A 13,288-nucleotide genomic window follows, 5' to 3' on the forward strand; every position below is an offset into this window, starting at 1 on the left:
AAAACTGTGATAAAAGACACAAACTGAACTTACGAAAACACTCAAGCTAGAACCGTGGGGGCACAGTGGTGTTTCCCATGTTACTTGGCTGACCCGCTGCAGGGCCGCAGTCTTTGCCAAAACCTGAAGGCTTAAAATGGTTAAGATGGGCTCTTGCTCAGAGCATCGCGAGTAGTAAATGCAGTGCTTACCGCCTTGTAAGCACGGCTTCCCTGCCGTGCTTCCCTGGTTCTGTTGGAAAGCGAAGTTAACATCGCAGGCTTGAAGCAGGCTCTGGGTTTTAAGGGGGGGGTAAGTAGAAGTATGTTCAAGGTCTTACTCCCTGTGTTGTGTGGCGCGTGTGGTAAGGCCAGAAAACTTGTCGATACTCAGATACTCTCATAGAGCTCTGACCACGGGAACACTTGGTTGAAAGGAATTGGGTTTTGTTCTTAAAACCTTGTGGCTGTCTAGGCCACTTTCTTGATCTTTCTAGGCTTTTGTTCAGGCTCTCTGAGGAACAGTAGGAAATGGGAAAAATCACCAAGGAGTGATAATGGAGGGAAGAAGGAGGAAAATAGCCTTGGTACTTTCCTATGTTCTAGCCTGAGTGCCTGCAACAGATCGGGTGCAGAAACGAGGATGGGTAGGACTGTCTTAGTAGCCTTTAGCTGGGAAGATAAAGAGCTTTAAATGAGAAGCAACAGATGTGGAAAAGGCAATGGATTAAAATAAAAAGAGCGTAATACCCAGAAACAGCACTGTGAGTGTGCTGTGCTTGCTTTCATTAGGTGTGCTACTAGACTTTTATCACTGCAGTTATTCTGGAGAGTTTGACAGACTTTTGTGGATTAAATACAAAGGGCAGATAATGTCCCACACAAAATAATGTAATATAATGAGTAATGTTCTTGAGCCAGCCAGCAAATAGCATGCAGAACTAAATGCATCGTGTTGCTGCTGGAAAGCAACTACTAGTCTGTTCAGCTACTTTTCAAACTGGATCCTGTCAACTGTACTAAGATACACAGTATTTGGTACTCACTAATTTGCAGTGACATTAGCACTTCATAAATTACTACAGTTTTAAAAAATGCTTCTGATATGAAAGTATTGTAGAGAGGGAGAAGTTACGATAGCAAAGTACAGGCACCAAAAATGTAAGTAGAAACAATGATAAAACCTTTTAGTTCCTGTCTCTTATTCCTAGGCATGAGTGGTTTTCATTTCACTTGAACTGGACTCCTGAAGAGCGATAGTACGGTACAAATACTCCTCTGAATGCGTCTCATGTTTCTTATGACAAATGTAAAAAATGAACTTACTCTGGTGATACGAATAGCTTATATGCTTTAAAAAGTATTTTGTAAAGCAGTGTTCTGAGACCTATCCGGGACCATGTATCCAGTCCACCATGCAAACATAACACTGGTTTGTCCTCACTGTAAAAAGCTGAATAGGGAAGACAAGCACTTTTGTAGAAGGATCTGCTGGGAGAAAATGGTGGATTATCTTTTTGTTGTGATTATTTATTTATAAAGCAGTGGGCTTGCATAGGGAATCCCCCTCTAAGCAAGGGATGAAAGATGGGATTAAAAAAAAGCAGTGGTAAGAGCCACGTGGAGTGAAGTGAAGGTGAAGGCATAAGGCGGGGAAAATGGCTGAAGAAGCCTGCTAGCTCTGGCCACGACGGTTCGGCCGGGGCTGCGGCAGCCCCTCGGTGGTCAGCGCTGTGCTCTCCTGCGGCTGCCTCCAAAGCGGGGGGGGGGCGAAAGGCTTCGCGACGGTTCGGGGGGTGCAGGGGTGCTGCCACCGGATTGCTCTGGCCCTGGAGTGGTCTGCAATAAACTCTGCTGTAAATGTGAAATGCAGAGGGAACTAGTTTATTGACAGCCACAAGATGTCACTACGGGTAGACATACATGTGTGCTTAAAGGGCTTTTAAGTGCTGCTTTTACCAAGACCCTTGTACAGAGTTCAAGTTCTTATTTGTACAAGCAGGGTAGGAATGAACTACAAGAACCATAACAAAGCCATTGAGCTATAATTAAACGGGGCCATGTGTCAGTGCTATTTCGGAGTATTTTGTTCTGTGGACTCTGTAAAATCTGGATGGTCAGTAGCTAGGGAAAAAACAATGATTTATAAATAGTGGTTCTGAAGAAATTCGTGTGAAAAGCAGGAAGATGCTTGCAATAGAAAACATTAAATACATGTTAATTAAAATACAGTACAAATACAGGAGATAAAACAAGTAATACTTCTATATCATTAGTAACATGTACAATCTGCAGTCAGAAAGTTATGTATAAACACTTTGTGCTCAGCTAAAGAATACATCTAAATGAGGATTACTGTTAGCATGAGAAAAACGTAGTCCCTCTCGTCTAGGCACTAGTCCTGGCGTTTCCCTGAGGAGCGGGGACATCTCTTGAATGTGGGGCTGACCTTTGAAAGTGAAACAAGGTTCTAACGCTTTTCTCCTTCCTACTGCAACTTTCAGGCAACACCTGCTGTGACTTTTAAACAGTGAAAGTTCATGTGAGCTCTAGTATTTCTCCTGCGAAGTGTAAAATCTGCCCGTCCTTCATTGCCTCTCGGAAGAATGTCATATTCCTGAACTGGCTTTTTGTCTCACCGTAAAAGGCATTCTGTCCTGTCTCTTTCCTCGTGAGACCAAGCCATTCTGTGTCTCATGCCGATTTTTATTATTTACAGAGTAACAAGTGCTTTAATGCAACTATGAAGTACCATATTGGCAACACGAACTGATGCTGCTTCTACTTACGTGGTTGTCCCTCTCACTTGAAAGGCTGACTTTCGGTCATTCTGAGGGCTACCTTTTCAAGGAAAGTACTGCGTGCTTGCTGTAACTTTCTGTTCCTCCCTAATCCCACTTTTAAAATACCCATTCAGCCAGTTATATTTCTGGGAAATAGGAGGGAGAATACCTTGTGAATTCTAAATGTTTTGGTACTTTTTTTCTTGTCTTGTGGATTCCTAATGTGCAAGTTGCACACTGACACTGCTCACCTCTCTACTCCAGTTGCCTCTACGAACTAGTTGTCTTAACTTCTTGATCTTTTTTTGTAATTAAAAGGCAGTGAGACCTCTCCTGTTTATCTTTGTCTTGAGCAACCAGCTTGAGATCATTCAACTCCTAATTCCAACAGCTAACTTCATGATGCTGTCAACATCTGCCAGAGTCTAATACCACGTTGTGTTGGTTTTGTAAGGCATCTGTCGCGGCCAAGTCCTGAGGTCTGGGCTCCAGCATTGCTGCCGGGAGCTGCTGTGTGATGACTTCTTCCCAGCAGTGTTATTTCTAATGTCTTTGGAGGGCTCTGGATGTGCCAATGGAGGATACACACCCGTTTCCCACTTGAAGCATCAGAGCAACTCCTTAGCAACTACTATTGGAATTCTTCATATTACTAGGACTGAATCTGACTTACTCCTCTGGACTATTTACTAATTAATATGCTGCAGATGGTTCCTCTCTGGTTTTGCCCTTCAAGAGTTATGTACGACTTGCTGAATGAGGAGAACAGGGGACTTGCTGAATGGGATGAGTGATTCAGTGACAGCAGACACAGGTATGGCTGAGGTACCCACTGCCTTCGTTGCCTCAGTCTTGACCAACAGGGTTTCCCAGGCCCGCGCGGTCAGTGAAGAGGTACGATGAGGAGAAGAGCCAGCAGCAGTGGATGAGGATCGAGGCGGGGGTTACTTCACAGGACTCAACCCATGCAAATTCACGGGACCTGGCAGGCTCCGTCCAACGCGGTGAGAGAACCAGCTGATGTCCTTGCAAGGCTGCCGGGTCGTTGTTGACCATCTTTAGTGGAGATCAGGGGAATTCCTGGTGAGTGGAGGAAAGGAAGTGTTGCACCCATTTTCAAGCGAGGCCCCGAGAGCAATGTAGGGAACTGCAGGGAGTCGGCCTTGCTTCTGTCCCTGGAACGTCACACAGCGAGTCCTCCAGGAACACGCTTCTGGGCACATAGAAGAGAAGTGGTTGGAAATGGTCTGCACGAATGTACCAATTTACCAGGGTCAGTCACACCTGACCAGCATGATCGCCTTCTGTGACAAAATGACTGAATTTGTGGATGAGGGGAGAGCAGTGATGTTTTTTACCTCAGCTCAGCAAGGCTTTCACCGCTTTCTCCCACCATGTTTTTGTATCAAAGTTAGGACCTTACGGTCTGGGTAGAGGGACAACCAGATGGGTAGAAAACTGACTGGTGGGTTGAACTCACTCAGAGGTTAGTGGTTGGCCTCAGAGGGCAATGGGCTGGCCTCCAGGTAGAGAACAGTGTCAAGGAGAGTGCTACAGGGGTTTAGCCTGGCACCTCTCATGTTAAGCACTTTGCCAGTAACCTGAAGGAGACAACTGAGTGCACTCTCGTCATGTTTGGAGGTGACACCAAGTTGGGGAGAGCAGTCAATATACTTGGGGGTGGAGCTGCCATCCAGAGGGACCTTGACAGGCTGCAGGAATGGGTCAGCAGGAGACTGATGGAATTTAACAAGGACAAACGCAAAGCCCTGCGCCTGGGAAGGAAGACTCCCCTGCAGCAACACCGGCTGGGGACCGTCTGGCCAAATAGGACCTGAGCTCTTGGTGGACAGCGAGCTGGGCATGAGGCAGCAGTGTGTCCTGGCAGCAGAGGCAGCCAACAGCACCCTGGGCTGTACTGACAGGAGCAGGGCCATTGATTGGATCAAGGGCAGTGCATTAACACCCTTCCTTTTCTCTGCACTTGTGAGACCCCTGAGACGTGGTAAGGCTGACAGCTGCCTCTGGCTTTGTTGGTGCTTTTTTCAGCTCTCCCAAGACGGCATTTGTTTGAGGTGTAGTGGCCACCTCATTTTTGGCTTGTGTCACGGCACTGAGGTGACAAAGCTCCCACTTCCCCGGCAGAGAGGGCAGCCTGGGGTATGTGGGCATGTGTCTCTCTTGGATTTCACTGTAAAATCTCAAATTAACATTTTGATATTTTTATGTACTTTGGGTTCTGTTGTTTGGTTATGTTTCTAAAGTAATACCAGTTTCCCATGACATTTAAACAACATTAACTTATTTTTTAAGCTTTAAAAATTGATTTTTAAAAGGGTAAGTTGCCTAATTTGCTTTTTTTTTTTCCAGATTTAGACTTAAAAAACCTGAGGGGGAGCCCTGCTTTAATGCTCCTGGTGCTGAGTTTTTTCTCCAGCAAGATTACGGTTGCTTAAAATTTCCTGTATTAGAAGCCAGTCAGTGACAGTCCTCATTACTGCACTGCTTTAAGGAGAGGGCTGCCTGGCTATCTGTCTAATTTATCTGCTGTCCGTAGCAGTTACAGAAATCTGCAGGAGTGTCAGTAGTTGCATTTGAGGACACAACCAAAGGAAGCATTAACAGTTTGCTTCTGAATGCCGAAACTGGCATGACCCATGGAGGAATAGCAAGGGGAACGAGACGTATAGCGCAAGGCAGGGATTTAAAACACCTTTTGGCTGTAAGACCCGGTTCTGTCCCGGGGCCGATGCCGTCACTCCTGCAGGAGCCCGAGGTTTGAAGGGTGCTCCGAACTGTCGGCGTCTCACAGGGTGGAGGCAGGCGGTGCTGAGAGCCGGCATCCTCCCCCTGCTAGAAACCGTCCTTCGGTCTTACCTCACTGTGGCTGTGGGACACCCTCCGTGCTCCTTTGCCTCCCCACGTGGAGCTCCGTCCTAGCAGCGAGGACATTATCTGGGTTCATTTTTCTGGAAGACGGCGTGTGCAGGAGGCAAGCGCTGGCTGCGAGCGCTGGGGGAGCGCTGGGGGCTGGGGACAGCGCGGGCACTGCGCCTGGCAGGGCTCAGCTGGGAGCAGCACCTCTGTGCCTATGCCGTATTATAAATACATTCAGCTGCCGTGCGCACACGTATCAGGGCTATGTGCTCCAACCTAGCTGTGGTGAAGTCGTTAATCTTTTCTGATGCTTAGATTTTACTTCTATTCTTTGCAGATTGTGTGGATTACTGTAGGCACAGTAACAGTTTTATCTAGGCTTCTTAAAAATATGTATGTTTGAAAAAGCTACTGTGTTATTGTTGAACCTGATTTTCTGTTGGTAAAGCTAGGAACTTCTTTCACAGATAGGAGGATGCCAGTCCAGAGAGATGAATGCAATATAAAAATCCCCCAGCAGATGGGGACTGGAATTGGGCTATTTTTTGTCTTTTTTGCTTTGTCTTTTTTTTTTTTTTTTTTTAAATGAAGAACAAGGATAACTTCAACCCCTCTTTCAGTCCTCTAAAACTCAGGAATGATTTCTTCACAACCTGTCTCTGGAGCTGAAGCATCCGCTACAGCTGCTGGACCTGAGTGGTATTTTGGGGTCTTGCATTACTCGCCCGGCTTCTTTCCATGTGCTGCCTGCTGCAGTTATGCATCTTTCTTCGCTGCCAATCCTGGGCCCTCTCTTATGCCATTTTTTGCTCTCTCCTCCCTGGTTTTTTCTAGTTTTTATATCTCTGTTGTTAGCTGGTCCATGTGAATGATAAGATCTACACAAGCCTTCTCAAATTACATGCCCAGGTACAACCTAGCACCATGAGGGCCTCTTAATTCATAGAAACAAAACCTTTTGAAACGCAAAGCCCGTATGCAGCAAGCGCCGGCTGGATAGATGCACTGTGTCAAATTTTCTGTGCTTTTTCCCAAAGAGCGGAGCTCTGAGCCAGCTCCTGGGGGTTTGGGGCTGCTGCGAGCTGCTGCGGCCCAAGGTAAACACCGGGGAGCTGCTGGTGCCCCAGAGGAGGGGGCCGCGGTTGAATGTAGCATCAGTGCCCAGAGCGGCTTTGTACCTTCTTTAATCCAAAGAAAGTTCTGAATGGTCAAAACAATTTTCGTGTTTCATTTTTCACTCGTATTAACGGAGCAATGCTGCGCTGAAGGCCACTATAGCCATCTATCAGCACAACCTTGAGTTTGAAGTACAAGAATTTCAGTACATGTGGGAAGTTAGCAAATGTTACAGAGATGAGCAGGGGATGAAAAGAGCAAACGAGCTACTAAGAGGTTGCCTTAGCCATTAGGACCGTACAAATGGATGAAACCAGCACGCAGTCCTTTCTGTAGTATGCTCCGTGAGGAAGGCAGAGTCTGCTAAAAAATACAGATCAGCAGCCATGCTACTATGGACTTTCTCTGGTTTAGTAATTATAGTATTTTCTATAGAGTAAATATAGCACACATGTAGTATATATAATAAATATAGTATTTTCTAATTGCTCAAAAGAAAGAAAGAAGTCAAGCTCTCGTGAGCGCAGCGCTGGTTCCTTGTATTTGTAAAGAGAGGGACTTTGAAACAAGCATGGGTTGCACGGCCACCAGGAAGGACAACAGGTCTCTAAACACTTCCAGGGAAGAGATTGTCAGAGGGTCGGTGTTGTCCTGTGCGTGCGTAGGACTTGGGGGTGCTGCAACGCGCGGGGTGCTGGAGTGGGGTGCGGGAGACTGCAGGCAGTATGGGTGTCTGCCGTGGTTTCTTGGTCGCTGCTGGGAAAGCTGTGCTGCTTCAGTTTCCTTTCTGGAAGATGTAAATAGTGATGCTGGCTTCTTTGCAAAGTGCTTGGAGACTGACGAATGAAGTTGTTTATTATATCAAGAGCAGAATAAAATTATAATGACTCTTGGAGGGAATTTTTAGAAGCTGCATTATCCTTTGAAAGGAAGATGAAATACAGAAATATGCCAGATGCTCTTAAGGATGTAAATACCCTCTTTTCAGATGAAATTGTTAAGCCCAATTTTCATGAGCTTTACTTTGGCAGGGTAATATAAGGGCATGTGGAAAAACAAACAGCAGCATTCCTCCTTCCCTAGTTCCCCAGTATAAAACATTATATTATTCAAGGCACTGGCTTATTAGTCCCCGGCACAGATGTTAGGTGGCCTGAAGTGTCCTCTGCTCATCCCATTGGTATGCGCTTCTCCTCATTATGGCTAGCCGCTCTCCAGCAGCACAGATGCTTTTATGCTGTTTTCTTCTGCTGTGGTAGGACATAACGTACCTTGCAGCCTGTCTTTGCCTTTTTTTTTTTTTTTTTTTTTGTAAAATTATGTGGTGTTTTTTCACAGGCATCTCGTGCTTCTTTTAAAGGCAGTAAAGCCCCGCGTGAGGAGGCAGGATCTGTGGACACGTGTAGCGTCTTGTATTGCTGCTGGCCACATACCTTTAGCTGCAGGAACAGCAAGTGGTGCCGACAAATGACTGAGGCTCGTCATTCCTAAATCTGTCAGGAGAGGGTACGAGTAGCTGTGAAGCTCTGCTGACTTGCTTTACGGACCTCACTCAGAGGTGTGCTTAAACCCCGGGGATCGCTGTGTTTGGGCTTAGGTATAAACCCAAGTCTCTCTCTTAGTGCAGCCCGGACATTTATTCTGCTGGGGGATGCAAGGGTGTTTGCCCAGGTATCAAAGGGTTTATGACTGGTTTTTTTTGAGGTTTTCCTGTTGCTGTCCTAAAATCTGTCTGGTTATTGAAAGAGAATATGCATGTTTTGTTCAAGTCAGCCTGGGTCTCTCTGGAGCTGACATGCACGCTGGGTTGCAATAGTCTCCTGCTGGTACCTCATAAACATCACCCTGGCACTCTCCCCAGCAGTGCAGACACCCAGACACCCGGAGGCAGCGGGTGTCTCAAAGCACCACAAGGACTTTCTGAAAAAGCCCCTCTTCACAGTGGTGCTTAGGAGGCCAGGTCTGTGGCTTGGTCCTCTGTCCTCCCTCTCTCCTCTTCTCATCAGATGGAGATCGGCCGGGCACGGGGCTGAACGTGGGCAGCCCCTCAGGAGGAGGAGGAGAGGAGGAATTTTTTTGTCGAAACAGCAGGGAAGGGGCAGTTAGTGCCCCGCTGCCCCGGCGCAGATCCCCGTCACAGGGGAGCATCGTCCCCTCCAGGCAGCAGCCCCAAGGGCTTGCAGAAATCCTCGCTTGCATAAGCACTAATTAGCAGTGCTGAAGGACTCATAATCTCATTGAGGAACTTTTCATGGCCGTGGCTAGAAAACAACATGAGCAGTGCTGACAAGGTGCAGCTTCGAGCCCCGTCTGATACCAAGGGAGATCCTGGCAATTTGTTCACTGAGCATGCCACACTGTGCTGGGTGTCTGGAGCAGGAAAGCAAATGCCATGGTCGGCTCTGGCCAGCGCCTTTCTGGCTGGACAGACGCAGAGACCTGTCTGTCTGTCCAGAGCTCACCTCCGGACTCAGGCTGGGCTGTAACGAAGGGGCGGCTTCTGCGGCTGCAGGCACCTGATGATGGGACAGACGGTTGGTCGTGAACATGATGTTTTGCTGGAAAAACTTCTGTCTGGGGATGCCCAAAATGTATCCTTAAAACTCATATTGTTTCAAGAATACCTAATCTGGGCATGTTCTATGTTGGTTTTTTGACTTTCCACTGTTAAAAATGTTAGGCACCATCCAGTGACTCAGCAGCTACTTTGTCGCTTGTTTGCAGCATGGTATGTGCCGGCATGAAAACGCAGGAACAGTCTGTTTGCTTCAACGCTGCTGCCACTTTAACCTCTGTGATATTTCAACAGCTCAAGCCAATATTCCAGATCATGTTTATTTGGGTGGTAAGGTCATTTGCCATATACTAAACACCTGAAAAAAGGAAGGTTTTGTGCTTTCTCAGTGCTCGGTTCCAAACTTTCCCCCAGCTGGCACTGGGATGGTCGCTCTGTGGTGCGGCTCTCCAATGCTTGTAACGAAGAACTGAAATTTTATTACTGCTTTAGCATTAACATGCTGTAATCCAGAAGCTGAGCCCCCCTGGCCCCCCCCAGATTAAACACGCTGGCTTTGAGATGCCCCCATGTCTGCAGTGTGCGGGGGGAATCCCTTAAAACAGGGAGCAGATGTGACTCATTTTGGATGTGTGTAGATGTGCCCATGCACGAACACATGGTGACACACGCCTTGCGGCGCTGGTAGCAGAGCAGAGCAAATGGCAAGAAAAACATTGCTCTTTCTGGCCGAATTCCAGCGTGGATCTGATTTGTGTCTCTTCACCTTGCACAAGCTTATGAGTGCCCCAGCTTCCCCATCAAAGCTTTTTTGAAAATTTCAAGGTTGAAGTAATATTGTCAGCAATGCAAGCTGTGGGGTCGGATGGCAGCAGCGGAGCCGGGGGACTTGCAGAAGAAAGCCACAGCCCAGCAGGAGCTGTAGATACTCACAATTAATTACAGGCAAAGGCTTCACTGTCAAAGTCATTAGCGTTTGTTTTGAATTAGTGACAAAGGAGTTGAGAAACTCCTGAGAGGAAGAGTTGGGAGGCTTTTGCACTCAGGGAACTTGCCATCCACCTGCAGGAAACAGGGAGACGCTTGTGTCCTAGGAGGCTAGGTCTGCCACCCAGAGTATTTTTCTGAGGAGCCTCGAACCACTGTTTGCCTGTGGCAGAGCAGTGGAGGTTGCACCTGGCTTTACTCTCAGCACCTCTTGTCCAAGGATGTGTGTGGAGGGTCTCGTGAAGCTGGCACGGGCTGGTTCTCAAAGCACTGCTCTGCCAAAGTGATTGTGTTTGTATGCGGAGCTTGGATGTGGGTTTTGGGTTTTGGTGTGTTACCCATGTGGAGAGGTGGTGTTTGCTGTGAGGTTCGGCAGGGTCAACCCAAAATCTTCGCAACCCACCTGCCTGAGCGTGCCAGGACAGTTGTCACTTCCAACAACAGTATGAGGAAACGAGGCCACTGGTACAAGAGAACTCGGGATGGACAGCTGCGTTTCCCTCTGTCTCAGCATGAGCCGCTGTAGTTGACGTTCTCCTGCTCAAGGCTCTGGTGCAGGATGAGTGAGAAGGAGCCCGAGGTGCCAGCGAGCCATGCTTCGGGGGAGGCATGTGGAAAGGAGAGTCCGTGCTCCAGCAGCTAACTGGTGCTCCTTGCTCTTATTGATGTGCCTTGAAGCGTTTGTTTCTGACAGAGGCTTCCCTGGGATGCAGGGGCTCCTCAGGGTGATTTGCAGCTGCTCCGGTTGGAAAACGTTGCCCTGAGTAATTAAACAGCCCAGTGAATGGTCAGGTTTCAGTTTGCCCATTTACAATTTTCTTAGCATGAGCACAGCAGTGAGCAGGTGCAGGCAGGTGGAGGAGGTGTGCTGTGACTAACGCTGCTTTCCAGACTGGTCGTTTCATCCCGGTCACTCAATGTGGGTTATAAATGGGATAAATGGGAATGCACTGTGTATACATAACAGTAACAACAGCATCTGTAACAGGAGTAGGGATGATAAACTCACGGGATATACACAGTTATGAGGAATGAGGCTCAGGCAACTTAATTGCCACGTCGAGGAAACCCAGATGATGTTTTCCCGGTTTGAAAGAAATGTGGCCAAATATCACCCATATTCAGAGAAGGTTTGATTTGGATTAAAACTGGTACATGAAAAAAACTCTTAGGCTGGTTCTGCCTATCCTGACATAAAGGGATTAAGGGTTTGGCCCATTCACCCTCCCAAAATAAAGACTGGAAATGAAAAGATTGATGGCAGGTATTCAAGAGAAAGAGGGTTTAGCTGGAACTAAAGGAACTGAATGGTGAAAGACCAAGTGGATATCAGATGTCCATGAATACCTTTGAGCTGTCTGCAGGGTGAAGCTCTAGGAGCTTCATCTACCTTCTGGAGCTCTAGGAGCTTCTAGGAGCTCTTCACTACCAGCCTCTGCAGCTTCAGCCTGAGACCACTCGTCAGATACGTTTGTTTGTGAGATGAGGGACTGGGACTGACCAATCCAAGTCCCTTCCAGTCCTTATTTATGTATGTTTGGGATTTTTAGTCATTTCTACGGGGAGATCTTACCCTTAGCATCTGGGAGTGCATCATACGGCTTAAGAGCAGGGCTGGGCACCTGGCTGGCCTTGCAGCAAGGGAAGGGGCCAGGAGACGATAATGCCGGCTAGAGAGCCGAAGCTGCCTGGGAATGGTTTGAAAGAGGTCCCCCCACCCCCTCTGCGTGTACGTAGACATCCCGGGTCACCCCAGCGGCTGACTGTGCTGACCTGGCACTGCTTCTGGTAGCACCTCTCTTGGTCAAGGTATAGTCAGGTCCTCTCAGCAGCCCCCTGTGCCCATGGTGTTATGGGCCATTGGGAAGCCGTAACTCCTTAAATCAAGAGTGAAGTGTAGGGTAGAACGTGGTGCCCTGGGGCTGTGAGTGGGATACAGTGTCCTGAGCTGTGCACAGCGAGGTCTGGGCAGCTCTGAACCGGCTTCTGGAGAGACAAACCTCTGCCTGCCTACCCCTGACCCTGCAGACATCCTCCTCATCCCAGGAGCATCCACCAAGCATCGTCACTAAGGCTTGCTTTTGAGATCTGCTGGCCAAACCAGACTCTTTGGTAGGAGCTATGAAGGATGCCCCATCCAGAAGGACACGATCCAGCTGTCTCTGTGTGCCTGTCATTGCACAGCCGTGCATCTCAGTAATCAAACTTCACAAATGTGTGGCACTGGGAAGCTGATGGCAAGCAAATTATTTTAAGAGGAGATGCAAGAAACCACAGCACAGTTTGGAGGCAGACCTGTAATAAAGCGGCTTGAAAATGCAGAGATGCTGTGCAAGTTCTGCTGAACTTTTTTTTCTGAAAGGAAAACCACATGTGAATTTGAAGAAAGATTTCTTTTTTTTTCTTGTGTAAAGTGGTTCAGTTTGAACTACTGTCGCACAGTCCCGTCGTATTGAGGTTATCAGAACTGATCAGAAAATATTCAGTGAGCGAGCAAGGACTGATTCCCACCAGTGGGCAGGCATGGGCATCTGGGAGCAGAGCAGACCCCGTGCTGCCTGCAGCTGGCGGAGGGGAGAAATGCCTCTGCGAGAGACCCGCAGGTCCTCGGCCCAGGCCCCGACACTGAACGTTGCTGGTCCCCACCGGGGAAACACGGGCGGGAGCCACGGCGTGGCTTAGCTCTCGGTCCTACGCCCGAGACCTGCGCTCAGAAAGAGTCACGTCGAGGCTGGACGAATGTCACGCTGATGCCCCTGCTCTGGGCAAACTGGGGCTGTGTGCTATGCAAAACCAGCGACTGAAATGGGGGATGCAAAGCATTTTTGCTGTACCCTGAGTGACCCAAGTGACTGTCAGATGCAGGGGCTGCAGTGGGTGCTGCGGCGGGACGAGTGGCCGGGCCGTGTCCCCGACGGGGAGGTGATCCTGCGGAGCTGCCTGACCGCGGCCGGCTCCCAGGGCTGCCCCTGCACTCAGGGGATGTGATCATTGCCTGGAAGATCACGTTGGCGAGACCCAGGGACCCGTGG

Source organism: Fulmarus glacialis, unplaced genomic scaffold (genome assembly GCF_000690835.1).
Source record: "Fulmarus glacialis isolate BGI_N327 unplaced genomic scaffold, ASM69083v1 scaffold13850, whole genome shotgun sequence".
NCBI classification, from domain to species: Eukaryota; Metazoa; Chordata; class Aves; order Procellariiformes; family Procellariidae; genus Fulmarus; species Fulmarus glacialis.